The sequence below is a fragment of the Argentina silus genome (assembly GCF_951799395.1).
Source record: "Argentina silus genome assembly, chromosome: 15".
In the NCBI taxonomy this organism is placed as follows: domain Eukaryota; kingdom Metazoa; phylum Chordata; class Actinopteri; order Argentiniformes; family Argentinidae; genus Argentina; species Argentina silus.
The window spans coordinates 3,932,515-3,948,467 of NC_139669.1; the positions used below are offsets into that span (position 1 = coordinate 3,932,515).

The 15,953-nt window shown below is 43.7% G+C and overlaps 1 protein-coding gene across 2 annotated transcripts in view; it reads left to right on the forward strand.

Annotated features, from left to right (window-relative positions):
* The window catches only part of LOC310816306 (ecto-NOX disulfide-thiol exchanger 2-like), a 138,612-nt gene that overhangs the window by 9,905 nt on the left and 112,754 nt on the right, over positions 1-15,953 (forward strand). The window contains exon 2 of one of the 2 annotated variants that reach the window (XM_083686437.1): positions 12,877-12,934. The exons of the other annotated variant lie outside the window; for it this stretch is intronic. The gene's annotated coding sequence lies outside the window, so the exon portion shown is untranslated. The remainder of the gene's footprint in view (positions 1-12,876; positions 12,935-15,953) is intronic. 2 annotated transcript variants of the gene reach the window in all.

Sequence of the window (15,953 nt, forward strand, 5' to 3'; positions counted from 1 at the left end):
GACCACTATAGAAAGTAAATAGGACGAATCATGAGAAACTTAAAGGAGCAGGGTGTTAGTTTGTCGGAAAAGTGCCACCTCTGGCCACCGCGGCAAAATTTAGTTTTGAAGTTTCAGTTTTTCTTCTTGTCATAGGCTCATTCTTTATTAAACAAAGTTGCTGTAGTTGTTATACTGAATGAACTGGAGAAGCTGAAGCTGATGAATTCAAGAGGACAGACTGTAGCCTATGCAGTGCACAAATAAGAAGTTCACATAGTAAGCTTGTAACTTATGGCTCTTCCTTTTTGAATTCATATTTTTCTGAGCCGTTTCTTTTTTCTTTTCTTTTTTTTAAGGAGGAGCAGTGGTCTCCTTGTCTGACCAAGGACTCCTCTGGGCTGTATTCTGGTCATGCCTCAGCCTGGCTCTGCAATGCATTGAGAGCTGCTGGCCCTGGCTTACCTGGGAGATAATTGACAGCTGTTGGGGTGAGAATGAGGAGTGACACAGGCAATTAAAGCTACCAATCCAACCTTGTCTGACCTGCTGATCAATGCTGTCTATTTGGAGCTGGTAGACTGGAGACCAACGCCCTGTTTACAGGATAATAAGGAGAGCTCAGGGAGCACCTTCTGAGCTGCACTGCCAATACTGTACTCCCCCATCGATTCTCATTACCCTTAATAGTTTACCTGCTACAGTGAGGTGGGGGCTGGTTTAGGGCTGGCCGATATGGTCTTAAATTCATATCTCAATATTTTCTGACATTTGTATATATTTATATATATATATTGTTCCATATATATATATATTGAACCATATATATATTTATATATATATGGTTCATGAAACCAGTTTGAGACGACTTTTGCTTTGTGACATGGTACATTATCATACTGGAAGTGGCCATTAAAAGATGGGTAAATTGTGGCCATGAAGGGATGCACATGGTCAGCAACAATACTCAAATAGGCTGTGGCATTCAAGCGATGATTGATTGGTATTAACAGGCCCAAATTGTGCTAAGAAAACATTCCCCACACCATTACACCACCTCCACCATGAGAAGGTGTACAAGTGTTCCTAATAAAGTTCTCAATGTGTGTGTATATATATATGCAGTACCAGTCAAAAGTTTGGACACACCTTGCCAAGAGTGTGCAAAGCTGTCATCAAAGCAAAAGGTGGCTACTTTGAAGAATCTAAAATATAAAACATATTCTGGTTTGTTTAGCACTTTTTTGTTTACTACATAATTCCATATGTGTTCCTTCATAGTTTTGATGTCTTCAATATTAATCTACAATGTAGAAAATAATAAAAAATAAAGAAAAACTATTGAATGAGAAGGTGTGTCCAAACCTTTGACTGGTACTGTATGTATATAATCTTGATATTACTTATTATTGTTGCTTTTAGCCTGTGTGAGGCTTAACATAATGTTCCAATACACTTCTTATTCAAAGAAACAGTCTGCATTTACAATGTAGAAGTCATTTATATTTCTGTTGGTTTAAATAGAACACAACAGCAGAGTGTTTGTCTAAAAGATGAATTATACAATTATAGTTTATTTCTATGAGAGGCTAGCCTACCTTGTTTTGAGTTTTGCTCTAACAATGTAGATAGGTGAAGCAAGCACAGCAAGTTTCTATAGAAACTAACATTTTCTGTAAAAGTATGCAAATAAGTTATAACTCTGCGGTAAGTGCATGATTTGTGCCTGTGTAGCAGGTCTATTATGTATTACAGAGGGGGGAAACGATGCAAATATCACCAAAATGCAAAAGTAAAATACACTAAACTCGGTTCACGATACAGCCCATGGCCATTTCCTGCATACAAATACATCAAATATACAGTATTGTTCAAACTCGATATAACTGCCCGGTGCTGGGTGGGTTGGCTGGGTGCAGGCTGAGGTGAGGGGAAGGGCGGTGGGGGCGTGGGTCCTCTTCCTCTCTCTCTCTCTCTGCCCAGCATGGTGCTGCCTCGCTTTAACAAGAGGAAGCTTTTAATCATGTGGAGGAGGGACTGAGCCGTCCACGGCTGCTACCTGCCTCCAAAAAACAATTTTGGGACGAGTGCTGATCATTCGTGCCCATCTCAAGGAGCAGCATCGATTTGCATATATGTGTGATTACCCGAACAAATCCCTCAATGCCCCATGTAGATTTTGCCAGTGCCATTCTCCAACTAACAGGAAAATGAAAATAAGTAGCGTTCTCTTTTTAATCCTCTGAAACAATATTATTCTGCTGCCCCTCCACAGTCATTTGTAATGCACCGTTGTTCTCCTTTCTCTTTTACACTATTAAATAGCTTTGCATATTTTTGCGGACTATGGACCGGCACGCTACATTCCACTTTTTGCCTCTAATTAGTGAACACTTGAGAGAAAGTGTGTTACTTGGAGGGTGAGTGGTTCCCGTGTCTCATCTTAGGTTCCAGATGTACAGTACTGTTTAGCCCTCCCTGTGGGCTTCTCTTTACCCACGTCTTTGGGGATTACCGTAACATCTCATTTACACTGAGGGTGAGAGTGTCATTCTAGGAAAACAAACTAAATGTTGACATGCACTGATGCTTTGTTTGCAGCCTTATAAGAATAAGCTGAAAAAAGCAACCAGAGTAGGTGATGTGATGTTTGAGTGTGATCCTCCACACGCTCAGTTTCAAAGCTGAGGTCCAGGCCAAGATGAGAGCATGAAGGAGGGAGTGTTTCCCAGAGAGGCAGATCCCAGCAGCCTGATGCCTCTGGCTCCAGTTCCCTCTGACTGGTCTGATCTCTCTGTCTAAATGTAAACCTCCTCTGCTGTCTCCAGGCTGCCTGCCTTGCTGTGGTTGCTAGACCTAAATGTTTCATGGTTAGTCCATTGTAAGTCCAGTAGCAGCGTCCTCCATTGGGGGGCAGCTAATAGCTATGCTAAAGCTATCTGGTCTAGCAGGGTATCATCTCATCTGCTGTAGGTGCTGGTGTAGCATCCCAGTAGCACAGGTGTCACTGCTTGTCAGGCCAGTGATATTGAAACTGGGCTCCCCTTAGATTCAGCAGCTCTATCTCCTTTAATTGCCTGGTGCCTGAAACCACTCAAACAGTTTCCTCCCATCCTCTCTGAGTTTACATTCTTCAGCTGCTAGATGCTTGGGAAGGCCTTTCCTTCCTGTCTTTGTACATCCACTTGAACACATTAGGCTATAATAGAGCCACATCGATACACACACAAACACATTACTAAAAGGGACACAGCATTAGTACAGATAATCCAATGTCTTTGTTGATTGACGTTGATGAATGCCTTACCTTTGTTCTATTGAAGCACATATTGGGAAAAGCAATGTATTCATTAAATTCACTGTTTGGGTAGGCCTAAATGCAATTATTACAAAACCAATGTGAACACAACCAATTAGCCAAACATTGAAGTTCAGATCCCTCTCATCCATATTTGATGTGGAAAAGCTGGTTGGTATAAAGATCAAGCTATTGATTATGATCCGAACTGGTGAAAGTCTTTGCTGTGTCTTTAATTGTAATGTCCATCTTGATGCATGTTCGCCTTATATGCACATGAAAAGAATATGATTTAGTTGCCTTGTAGAATATGATTTGATTGCCTCTCAGAATATGATATAATTGCCTCGCAGAATATGATTTAATTGCCTTCAAAAAGATGTACACTGTAGCATTGTCTTTTGATTCTAATACTTTCTCACCTCCATAGGCTCCATGACCTGCTGTGACTATTTAAGGGAAGGCAGGTCTTAGTTACTGTTTCATCCTCTGCTACGCTGCCACCCTGATCTGTTATGTCCAGCCTTGTTGATGGGTCGGAGAGGAGAGAGAGGCAGGGAGTCCTGACTATGATAAAGAGCTGACAGGATGTGCAGCAGACTCAGGTTAGCAGGACGCTGGGCTTGGTGCTGGGATGCAGTGCATGGCTCTGTGCCATTACCACTGTGACAGCCCTGTTGATCTCTCCCACAGAAACACTTTGCACAATGCCCTTTTCTATTACAACACCTGTCAGTGTGAATGCGTCCCTCGCTGCTTGAAGTAGCCCTGCGTGTCACCTAGGGTGCAAAGGACGGGAACATTTAAAAACTTTCCTGTAAACATTCAGAACATTGGTAATTTACAGTGATTTTGGGAATTATCAATGCATTGTCGTAAATGAGAATACATTAAAGATAGACAGACAGACAGACAGACAGACAGACAGACAGACAGACAGACAGACAGATAGATAGATAGATAGATAGATAGATAGGTAGGTACTTTATTGATCCCAGAGTGGATATTAAGGCGTTACAGCAGCTCAGATCACAAACAACAATAACAACAACAACACAATTAAGTGACAATAGAATAATAGAATAAAATAGACATCTGAAACATGACATACAGTAAGAACAGTCCAGTATGATTTAACATCAGACTACATTTATGGAGCATATTTCTCCATAACAAAAGGTTCTACCATAATGTAACTCACAATGGGCACACAGAAAAGCAATATAGAAAATACATTTTACATTTGCAGAGTAGTATTTTAGGGAAAATGTAAGGTAGTTTCCAAAGTTCTCATAGATTCCCAATATTACTGGTAAGCTACCATGGTTTGTAAAAGTTTGAAATGTACGGTAATTTTGCAACCCTAATGGTACCACAATAAAGGGCAAAAGAGAAGTCACAAGGCTGGATGGTGTTATGTTTTATATATGTATATGTATGGAAAATACATAATGACCGCCATCAAGTTCAATACAGTCACAAAGTGCAGCAACACTTTCCTTTAAGACTTAAGGTAAACACTTGTATTGATAGTGTTAGCAATTAACATTTTACCACTTCCTTCCTTAGCATTTGCAGCCAGAAACAATGAGTTAAATCAGTTAAATGTCCTTAAGCCGACAAATTAGTGTAAAAAGGCTTTTATTCTTTCCGTGTAGGCTGACTCCATTCAGCTGTGCCCTGAGTGGGGGCTATCTCTGTGGGCAGAGCAGCAACCTGACCTGGGCCTCTAGTGTGTGTGGGCTGGGTGGGGGTCCTGGATGAATCACATGGCCTGTGGATACAGGGACTGGGAGCCATTCTTGTTTGATCAGAACATGGAGGCTCTAATTTAGGTTATCCATCACATACATGACTCCAGGCAGTTGACTGGTACAGACTGAACCCTGAATGAATTAGCCAGGGACTGGTTTGTGCTGAAGTGGTTCTGGCATCACAGAGTGTTGATGTTGCAGGGAGTGGAACCATTTGTTGAGATTTGATGCTGTCTGCAGTGCAATCAAGGTGGATATTGTGCAGAACTTTGCCGACACCACAGCAAATGTAATGCAGAGTGGATCGAATTTACTTTTGTAGTGGAATTTGTTATATTTTTTCGACACATAATTTTTAGATAAATATTGGTTTGTTTTGGTGCATCGTTGTTCCTCAGGCATAATTCCAAATGCCATTTCAGAAAAAAAAAGTACACTTTAAAAGATCAAAACCAAGGTGAAATATGATTTATATTCAAATAAACAATGTAGACTAACAACTGGAGGGATTTTGATTATGGATTTGTAGTAAAAGTATTTTCTGTACCTGAGGTGTTGTTTTATGTATTTTCTCATTTTATGTTAATTCAAAATCTGTGAGCCTTGCTTTTGCCAGATATCAATCAGTGAAAAGTTGAAAAGTAGACAAACAAACAAAACTTTATATTCAAAACATGGTTAAAACTATCATTTTGATCTCACGGATGGTCTGTCCTCAGCTCCATCTATTCATTTGAGCGTTGTTAGACCTACATTTCTCCAGCCCCATCCTTCAGCTGTTTACCCAAAAAGTGGCTTGATGAACACTTTTGGGTAAACAACTGAATCCCAGATTGCCCCTTTGAGCTATAGGCCGACTGCACTTTTTCTACCCTACTGCACTTTTTCTCTCAAATGTTCGGTCACAAGGGAAACAGATCAGTCCCAGCTTCACAAACAGAAGCTGACAGGTCTCAGTGGATGTTACTGCTCCTTGCATGCTGCAGTCATGGAGAATTAGCCAAAGTGTGGACAGAGACAGGAGGGGCCAGTAGAGAGGAGGCCTGATCAACCATCTCTGTCCGTCTCTGTCTGCCAGGTCCTGCTGAGGACTAAGATATTCATGAGGTTTATGGGGGTCACATGATGGAGACTGAGGCCAAGCGGCATCACAGGGCAATTATCTAGAATTCACTTGGCTTTCAATACAATTTCATATGATTTATGTTGCCTGATAGGGTGAGGAGGAACAGGGACCCAAACAACGTCTTCCACTGATTACATCTGCAGAGTAATTTTACACTGGATGGATTTCAATGTGCGACTCAATACACTGTATAATGTCCATTTAGTGCTAAATAAGGACGCAAATAGCCAAAACCTCACAGCAGAAAATTACACAGATGACCATAGTTTTGTTTAAGCTTAAAGCTTATCAATGAATGGTCAAGATGGTCTCATATCGAATACATATTCTATTCTGTGTGTGTGTGTGTGTGTGTGTGTGTGTGTGTGTGTGTGTGTGTGTGTGTGTGTGTGTGTGTGTGTGTGTGTGTGTGTGTGTGTGTGTGTGTCTGTCTCTCTCTCTCTCTCTCTCTGGCTCCTCTGTATCTCTCTGGCTCCTCCTCTGTAACAGTGGCGTGCTCTGTCTCTCCCTTCTGATGTGATCCTCTTAGACAAGCTCTCTAGCAGCAGCTTGACTCCACGCACTGCGGCAGAGGCTCAGTGATGTTGAATGTTCATCTAACTGGCTGAGTTATTACACTGATGGCAGCCTTTTGACTTTGGAGACAAGGACTTTCTTCCCTGTACTGCAGCTAGGATCTAGCTTATCCACTTGTCGATTTGGCACTCATTCCTGAGACCAGAGTACAAATTGCTGTCAATTTATTGAATTGGTCTTGTGTTTTTTATTTGAGTGTTTCACTCTTCGTGAATCTTTCTCTCTTCCTTCTATGAGCTGATTGTGGGTTCAGTGCTCTTTAGCCTTGATGTTACAGAGATGGTATTTTCCAGAATTAATCCAACAGCTTGGTGGTTGGGGGGGGGGGATAATGGTTTATCTACAGAACCAAAGCCAATATCTGTCCAGAGATCAGTTAATAACATGGCACCTTTGGGTCGGTTTGTTTACTGAGTTTAGCAGTGGGCTTTGCTCCATGCTAGAACTGGACTGAAGCGTTCCGTAACTGTATCCTGGCCTGGAGGAGATGCAGCGCTCCAGTGGCGTTCTTCCGGGTGTTGAGCCTCCAGCCTGGGAAAAAAGAAACCTGACAAGTGCCCGAGTGCAAGGCATTAGTAGCATGCTGCTCCAACAGCCCCACATATCTCTCTCATTTGCACTTGTTGTGAGCTTGCCACAGTGGGGAACGCATGCACACACACACACACACACACACACACACACACACACACACACACACACACACACACACTTCCCACCTGTTCTCAGGGCTCAACATTATCACCCTCTCTCCTCTAATAACAGACATGGCTGCCAAAACGCTTCCTTTATTACAGCTCATATTTCTAGACCCTGACCACCATTACTGGGATTTAGATTAATTTACCTAAAACTTGGAACAATGTGACTACTGAGAGGCTATAAGGTGCTTATACCACCATTACTGGTATTTAGATTAATTTACCTAAAACTTGGAATAATGTGACTACTGAGAGGCTATAAGGTGCTTATACACATTTGAGAACATATAAGGTGTTGTTAAAGTTTAGGTAGCCTGTGGGATTCACCATTTGATAGCATTTCTGCCCTCTCCTTCTGAAGCCCACTGCAGTGAAATCCATGTTCTGGTGGTTGAGCTCTCACAATGAGTGATTCACTCATTACAGCCAAAGGGAAGTGTGTCCCTGATGCAGATCTCCCCTTCGTCACTTTGAATTACATTTGCTGCAGATTGATGTTGTTAAGTGAACAAAGCCTGACACTATCTAAAAAGTGCCACAGCTATCCAGGAAGGTGACAGAAACTAAATAGTGTGCGGTACGCTGCCCAGTGAATCTCTCATGTTACACAGGGTAACGCTGTCCACAGCAGCAGCCTACCTCCACTCAATAACCAATAACAATATATTTATCTCAACCTCCCCTCGAGCCTTTCCTATGTTCAAAGGTAGGTAAAAAAGGGTTGGATGTCCATGAATTACAAAGCAATGGTAACTAGCAAAACTCTCTCTCACTCTGAAGTTGTGACACGTTACAAGTAACTCTGTCACTATCCAAAGGACTTGATTTTTTCAATTGGTAAATCATTGCACAACCACTTTAGCCTTGACATTTACTCCAGAGAAAGAAGCAAAAAGGACAAAGCTAGTTCCCATTCATCCCCACCTTCACAGTCCTTTGTCAATTTCAACAGAATTGCTACTTCAACAGAGGTACTAAAGGTGGTTTGTGATTGTTTCTCCTATATATTGGGAGTTTTGCAGGATTTCAACTTTTCCCTTGTTTGATCTCTGACAGTGTGACAAGACAGGCCAAATCAAAGGCTTTTCTTTAGTCTGTAGAACATCTTTATAGGCCTAGACGTAAACACTGAGAGAGAATATGCCTGTTATGTTCTGTATGTCGTACCCCCTACCCCTCGCAAAAGTGACAATGTTTTAGTCTGAAGGTTATGTTATCTCTGGAGCTTTCTACTTTATGAATAAACAATCTAAGAAAAATCTCTTCTAAGGATTCTCTTTTGTTTGTATGCTTGTGGGTTGGTGGGTTTAGAATAGAACAGTTAACAGGGGGTAACACTTGTGATTATGTTTCCCCTGTATCTGTGTACAGTATTAACACCACCAACACCGTCTGCTAAATGTCTTTACTCTAGTAAGGATATTGTATTAGCATATTGTTTCATTGTAGTTTGGTAATTGTGTGATATATGGACACAGCGGTTTGTGTTATTACACAAGTGGAATAAGGCAGGTTGACAGTTTAGGGTCAGGGTCAAACCTCTAGAAGTTGGTCTTATGTGGCTGCAGTGAGGAAGCAGGGAGAGGGGAAGGGCACTGTGATTAGTTCTCTCCTCTGGGATATATCCTGGCAGGGAAAAGAAGGCGGAAGGTCATCAGTGTATCCCTTAGCGCCATCTTTTTTTCAGCTGTGGAACTTCACACAGCACTCCCTCCCCCTGGGCCTGGTTGCTGGCTGAGCAGCATTAATTTATTGTCCCGAGTATAAATAGGCTGGCAGGACGGCTGGGGCAGGTGGTCCAATCTGCCAGCTCAGCGTCCTGCCCCCTGCCTGGCGCTGTGGCGTGACACAAAGGTGAATGTGTGTCCCCACGGCTCCTCTCCGTGCCCAGGGAGTGAGCCCACAGTGAGGGCTAGTGTACTGGCACACCACCACCGTGCTGAGGGATGGGCTGCTTCAGAGACCCAGTGATCATGTCTGGCACAGTTACACCCCGACATTCATCTCCAGGCCTGATTAGATACGAGCCAGAGTTACAGAGGAGGATCCAAGACATGGAGAGAGTGGCAACCAAACTCGTTGTGTCAGTATTCATTGCTACTATAGTACAATATCTAGAATTGCCCAATGAAGTGAGCTAAAATTGAGGCTCATCGATACTGGCCACCAACTTAACTGAGTGAGGTCATTTTTGAATTGGCTGAACCATCCGTGACATTTCAGCTAAATTAGCTACTTGACATTTGTTTGTTTATGTGATTCTGCCAGTGTTATATAGCCAAGAGATGATTGTTCAGTTATAACATGTGCTGAGATTCTTACTGCTATTAGGATACAAAAAAAACAAAAACAAGGTCAACTTTTCACTCCACTGGAAAAGGATTGAATTAACTACAAGGCAGCACTATATCAGAGAACCAAAGCTATTACCTCTGCTGGGTATATTCTGTGCTTAGGCAGTGTGGAGGCAGAGATTGTATGGCTGGCTAAGGAGAGAATTTTAAAAGGAGTCTCATGAAAGAACTCGATTATGACTCCTGTATCCAATCTCTCCCTACCTGGACACGCTATCTCAGACCAACATTCCACATGACAAGGCTTTTCCCCTGAGTTCCAGGAAGGTGAAATTTCTAGGACTCAAAGAATCACCTTGTGGCCACCTCAGCATCTCTGGAACATAACCTCTGTCTCTCCTCCCCCTTCCCTAATCCCCTCACTCCCTCCATCCTTACACCCATTCTCCCTGTTCTCTCCTCCAGTTTCTCCCCCTAGTCTCCCCCCTACATCTTCACCTTGGAATCCTCTCTCTCCTCGTGTCAGCCTGGGAGGCCAGCTTGTCTCCAGCAGCAGTGGTGGTAGCTAATGTCTAAGGGAGCAGTAGTTCCTCCAGCACTGCCAGCTAACAGAAGGCCTGCTGCTGTTGTGAGAACAGAGGGAGTGTTTATCTGGGGACGCAGGCCGTCTCTCCATCACCCTGCCAATAGAGACAGCACAGGGCTTCACGCTCCACAGCAAGATAAGACACCCAGACAGGTCCTTTATGCTAAGCAGGGTCCCACTCACTACAATGGACAGGAGACGGAAATACGTGACCAACACATCTGACACTTTTACCCCTGACATGCTTTAAATCACAATATTGTATAACATTGGCATTACATCTTTTCAGTTTGAATGCATATAAGCTCTGGACAATCATCAACTGTACATTCTCAGTATGCTCTTTATCTCTAGCTAGTTGTTAACGACTTAAATGGCATGGACTAATTGCCATTATATCAATTTAACACTTTTTTAGTTTTTCTTCCAAAACACCTGGCAACAGAGATGTAACACCTTATGTCAGTTGCTATGCAACATGAAGGCAGTCTTCTCGTCCTGGCCTTGTCGACTCCTGCTGCTCTGGTGCTGCCTGTCCCCTGTGTCTTCAGAGGGCCTTGTGGGAGACGGATACAGTCAGTGGGTTGTGGATGGGGGATCAGCTCAATGTTTGGCCAACCATGACAGACACACTTAAATCACACAGACCCAGAAGACGTCCCGGCGATCCAGCCTGTCTCCAAAAATAAAAAGTGAGGATTTATTTCATAATACGGAGATGTGACCAGGCATACGTGGACACATTTAGTCCGTAGCACAGAAGAAAAGATACGTTACCATCTTTTCCCCCTTTTACAGGACATACACTCTTACAGTAAACGTACACACATCTGTTTCTTAATAGGTTGTCAGTCCTAATTTCACATTTTGTCTTTGTATAAGGTGAATGCAAAAGTATTCCAGAATTGCTTGCTGATAATTACCATTTTGTTATATTTGAACTTGAGCAGATCCTTTGCTTTAGAAGCATGCTTTGAGAGAGTAGAAATCGTTGCACACTATTATGTGTATATATATATATATATATATATATATATATATATATATATATATGAAGTATATATATATATAATAGCTTGAAACTGATAGCGGTGTTTATACCAGACACATTTCCAGCCATGCTCTGAATAAAGAGGGACTGAACTACCTGATTGTGCCTTGATTTTTCTTCTCCTCATTTAAATAAAATGCAACTGAGATTAGTTTCTTGGAGGTGTGGTTTGATGTACAGGGGCGTCACAACTCTCCACCAATCACGGTCTGTTTTTGGGCTTACTTGATTTAGACTGAATGTGAAAATACTGGGGTTATTTCCAAAGTTGTGTTTTATGGGGCTAGAATTGATTACTACCGATGCTGGTCTTGAGGAGAAAAGGCTCTTGTGATGCCTAAAAGGAAATTGATTTGGTTTGGGTCACTTCCTGTGACCGACATCTGTGCTAACAACAGTAGACTTAACCAAAATCCCATGTCGATGGTTTAATTTTTCCTTTGCTATTTATTGTTTGTATCGGCATAAGTGTTTTTGCTTGTCTGGTAAGAAATTAACTTAGCGTTCAGAGAGAAAAGCAGGCAGGAATTGCTGAGCCAATTGCAGCAGCCGGGGAACAGTAAAGCCATTCGCTCCAGCAGACCACTTAATAGCTTTGGCCGATGCAGAGGGTGGAAATCCATCAGTCAATTGGGCCAGACAAAGATGAGCAGTGGGTTCAGTGCCATGACCAATGTGTGAGGAGACATGGGGCAGGAGAATGAAGCTCCTCTTATCATGGCCTCTGCTGATGTGGAAGCCCGTCTCGCTTTAAATTACATTTTCTAGATGGCTTGAACTGGATTACTTCACTTGAACTGGCTTCTGATGTAGAGTACTGTCCACTAGAGTACTGTAGTGAGAGGAGGAGGTCTTGAGTGTTTTGTTTTTAGATTGCCTAAAAAAGCCTGTCTGTCCTTTTGACCCGGGGTGTGAACCTGAGCTGTCCTTTGAACTCAGTGACCCCGGTTTGAACACTTGTTGTTGCTCTTGCTGACAGCTGTGGGTGTGTGTGTGGGTGTGTGTGGGTGTGTGTGGGTGTGTATGGGTGGGTGGGGGGGAGGGGGGGTGCCTGTGCGTGCAGTGCGTGCTGACACTGGGAGAAAGTCATATTGCACCGGGGAGCAGTCGACCCATACCTGTATGACATTCTGTCCCTGTGTTATTTGGTCATATCTGAGGGAGTGTAGTGGTTGTGTTTGAACAGAGAGCAACACTTGCTACATGCAGAGGGCTCACCTTTAGGTACTCTTGTCCCATCAGACCAGACAGGAATTGAGGGTTTCACACCTTCAGTTTAAGTTTTGCTTCTCTAAAATATTAACATGATATGAGCAGTACTAAGGATATTGGTTTGACACAGACTGTAAACCCATTTCTCTGTCTGTTCCAGTGGTTAACTCTGCCCAGTGCCCACTCATCTTTAATGCACAATCGCTCCTCTTGCACCGGGCAGGGAGCGAGTCTAATGTGAAAACAATTTGAACCCCAGAATGTAATTTTCTCTCTCTCTCTCTCTCTCCTTATTCCAGTTGGCTGGCTATCACCAGGCAGGCAGGCAGGCAGGCAGGCAGACAGAGCCTCTAACAGGTTGGTGCATTGGTAACCTTGGTGTCAGCAGTCTGAACTGGCCATTTGGAATTGCAGGCACATTCCCACAGATGAAGTAAATGACCTCAGGTACTGCAATCAGCCTTGATGATAGTGCTGTGCAATATGAGGGAATTGGTATTCATTGTGTCCGGTTCAAACAATGAATTATGTATGCTTTGCTTAAAGCTACTGCTCCACTCTGTGAAGAGGGGAAGGACTATACAGAGTAAGTGGCAGGAAGAGAAATGTTTAATGTTAAAAGAGAAACAGATCCTGTTCTCATATTCATACAGGAGCAATGTTGAGCAAATTGTGAAACAATTCAATGGTTATGGGTCATCTCCATTTACATTGTGTCTAAATTAGATATCTTGGCAGCTCTCCTTAGAGTGCAGATATTAAACAGGGTGGGAAACCTTTGAGAATACTTGTGTTTTACGGAAGCCGCAGGATAACTGAAAACGTTCTTAGATTATGTGAAAGTAGTTCCAGTAAAATGGAAGCGTAAAAGATGTTTAGCAGATTTACATTAATCGTGTAAACATTTTGAAGCTTCTCTCAAGCAGCCTAATTCATACTCTAAGAGTATGTTTTCTCCAAGATAGTGACTTACATTTTGCATGACAAGATACAAGATCCTCTTATTGCCACACAACCTAGGTGGAATTTGTTTTCAGTACAGCATGGTCGGAACTCTCCATTCACTGACGCTCTCTCTCTCTCTCTCTCTCTCTGCTGCGACCCTTCTGTCTGGGGTAAACAAAGGGCCTAACGCGATTCAGCGAGAATGCTGAATGTAGGTGCGTTGCAACACAAATGCTTTGAACCACGACTAAAATGAAAGAATATTCATTTTATTCATCCAAACAAATGATCGTCACAAGGGAGCAAGGGGGTACTGTGAACGCTGCCAAAGAAAATAACTTATTAAAAGGAAGTCCTAGCTACCTAACCACACAAGATCTACTAATAAAAACACATGGGGGCACCCGTTCCTAGCCTAATGTTTATAACAGAGATGCGGCTCTGTGATGCAAAGTAAACCCATGGGCAGCTTACCTGTCCCCTTGTCCCTGCGTGTGAAAACCAAGACAAATACACTATACCGTGTAGAGTTTTACCAAAACAAAATACTATACCTCGTATAGTTTTAAACCATAACAAGAAACAGCTAAACAAAACACTATACCGTGTATAGTTTTACACCATAACAAGAAACAGCTAAATATGCACGTGGCTTTAAATAGACGGACGGACGGTTGATTGGTCCGGAACAGGTGGGCGAATGATGACGGATGGGACTGACAGGCCAATCGTGGACGGACACCTGTATGAGAGTGAGAGTGAGAGGAGGAGACGTAGACGGGAACAGAAAACACAGCAGGACAGGAGAACCCACCTGGATACAGGACAGGAGAACCCACCCGCATACAGGACAGGAGAACCCACCCGGATACAGGACAGGAGAACCCACCCGGATACGGGACAGGAGAACCCACCCACATACAGGACAGGAGAACCCACCAGGATACAGGACAGGAGAACCCACCCGGATACGGGACAGGAGAACACACCCACATACAGGACAGGAGAACCCACCCGGATACAGGACAGGAGAACCCACCCACATACAGGACAGGAGAACACACCCACATACAGGACAGGAGAACACACCCACATACAGGACAGGAGAACCCACCAGGATACAGGACAGGAGAACCCACCCGGATACGGGACAGGAGAACACACCCACATACAGGACAGGAGAACCCACCAGGATACAGGACAGGAGAACCCACCCGGATACAGGACAGGAGAACACACCCACATACAGGACAGGAGAACCCACCAGGATACAGGACAGGAGAACCCACCCGGATACGGGACAGGAGAACACACCCACATACAGGACAGGAGAACCCACCAGGATACAGGACAGGAGAACCCACCCGGATACAGGACAGGAGAACCCACCCACAGACAGGACAGGAGAACCCACCCACAGACAGGACAGGAGAACCCACCCACAGACAGGACAGGAGAACCCACCCACAGACAGGACAGGAGAACCCACCCGCATACAGGACAGGAGAACCCACCCACAGACAGGACAGGAGAACCCACCCACAGACAGGACAGGAGAACCCACCCACAGACAGGACAGGAGAACCCACCCACAGACAGGACAGGAGAACCCACCCACAGACAGGACAGGAGAACCCACCCGGATACGGGACGAGGGACATAACACTCTGTCTCTCTCTCTCTCCATACTCATCCATTACCTTACCACTGAGAATCTTCCTCCACAGACGAGAGTAGTTGTGACAGGGAGAGTGGAGCCGATCGGCCACTTCACACACAAGCTTTCTGTTTGGCCTTGACTTGGGGAGAGAGGAGAGCCTTCAGCCAACTCCTCCTTAATCTGGTTACTGGAGATAACAGAGCCAGTCACTCTCAGGACTCTCACAATACCAACATATTGTTTCTGTTTAAGGCCCTGTAGTCATCAATCATGCTGTGGCGCGTTCATGAAATATGCTTTCAATCCCGTCTTTTTGTACTTAATTAATATGGTAAATTAATGGCAGATGCTTCATGTGATTTTTGGAGGGAAAGAAATCCACACAGGATTGATTTAGCTGTCTCACCAGTTTGCTTTTCTTCTCCAGCTGGTATTGAAGATTATTTATTTTCCCTCTTTTTTTTTGTGGGTGAAATTCAACATCCTAGAGTGTTGCCAGGATCCTAACCTGCCAAATCCTGGGAAAGTGAGGGCTGGGAATGATTTCCCCCGTCTGCTCATTGGCCATGAATACAATGAGAACACGTGGCTATGGCTGTTAAACAAGTCCCACTGGCTCCCAGCCTGCTCGTAAATAACGGGAGTGGAAACACTCATGAGCCCGCCTTCGGAAGGAGCTGTTCAGACTAGGAGGTTGTATGCTCTAACCAGCAAGGGCTACAATGCCTTCTGTGCCTCAGAAATCCACAGCAGCGTTCACAAATTCAAGTC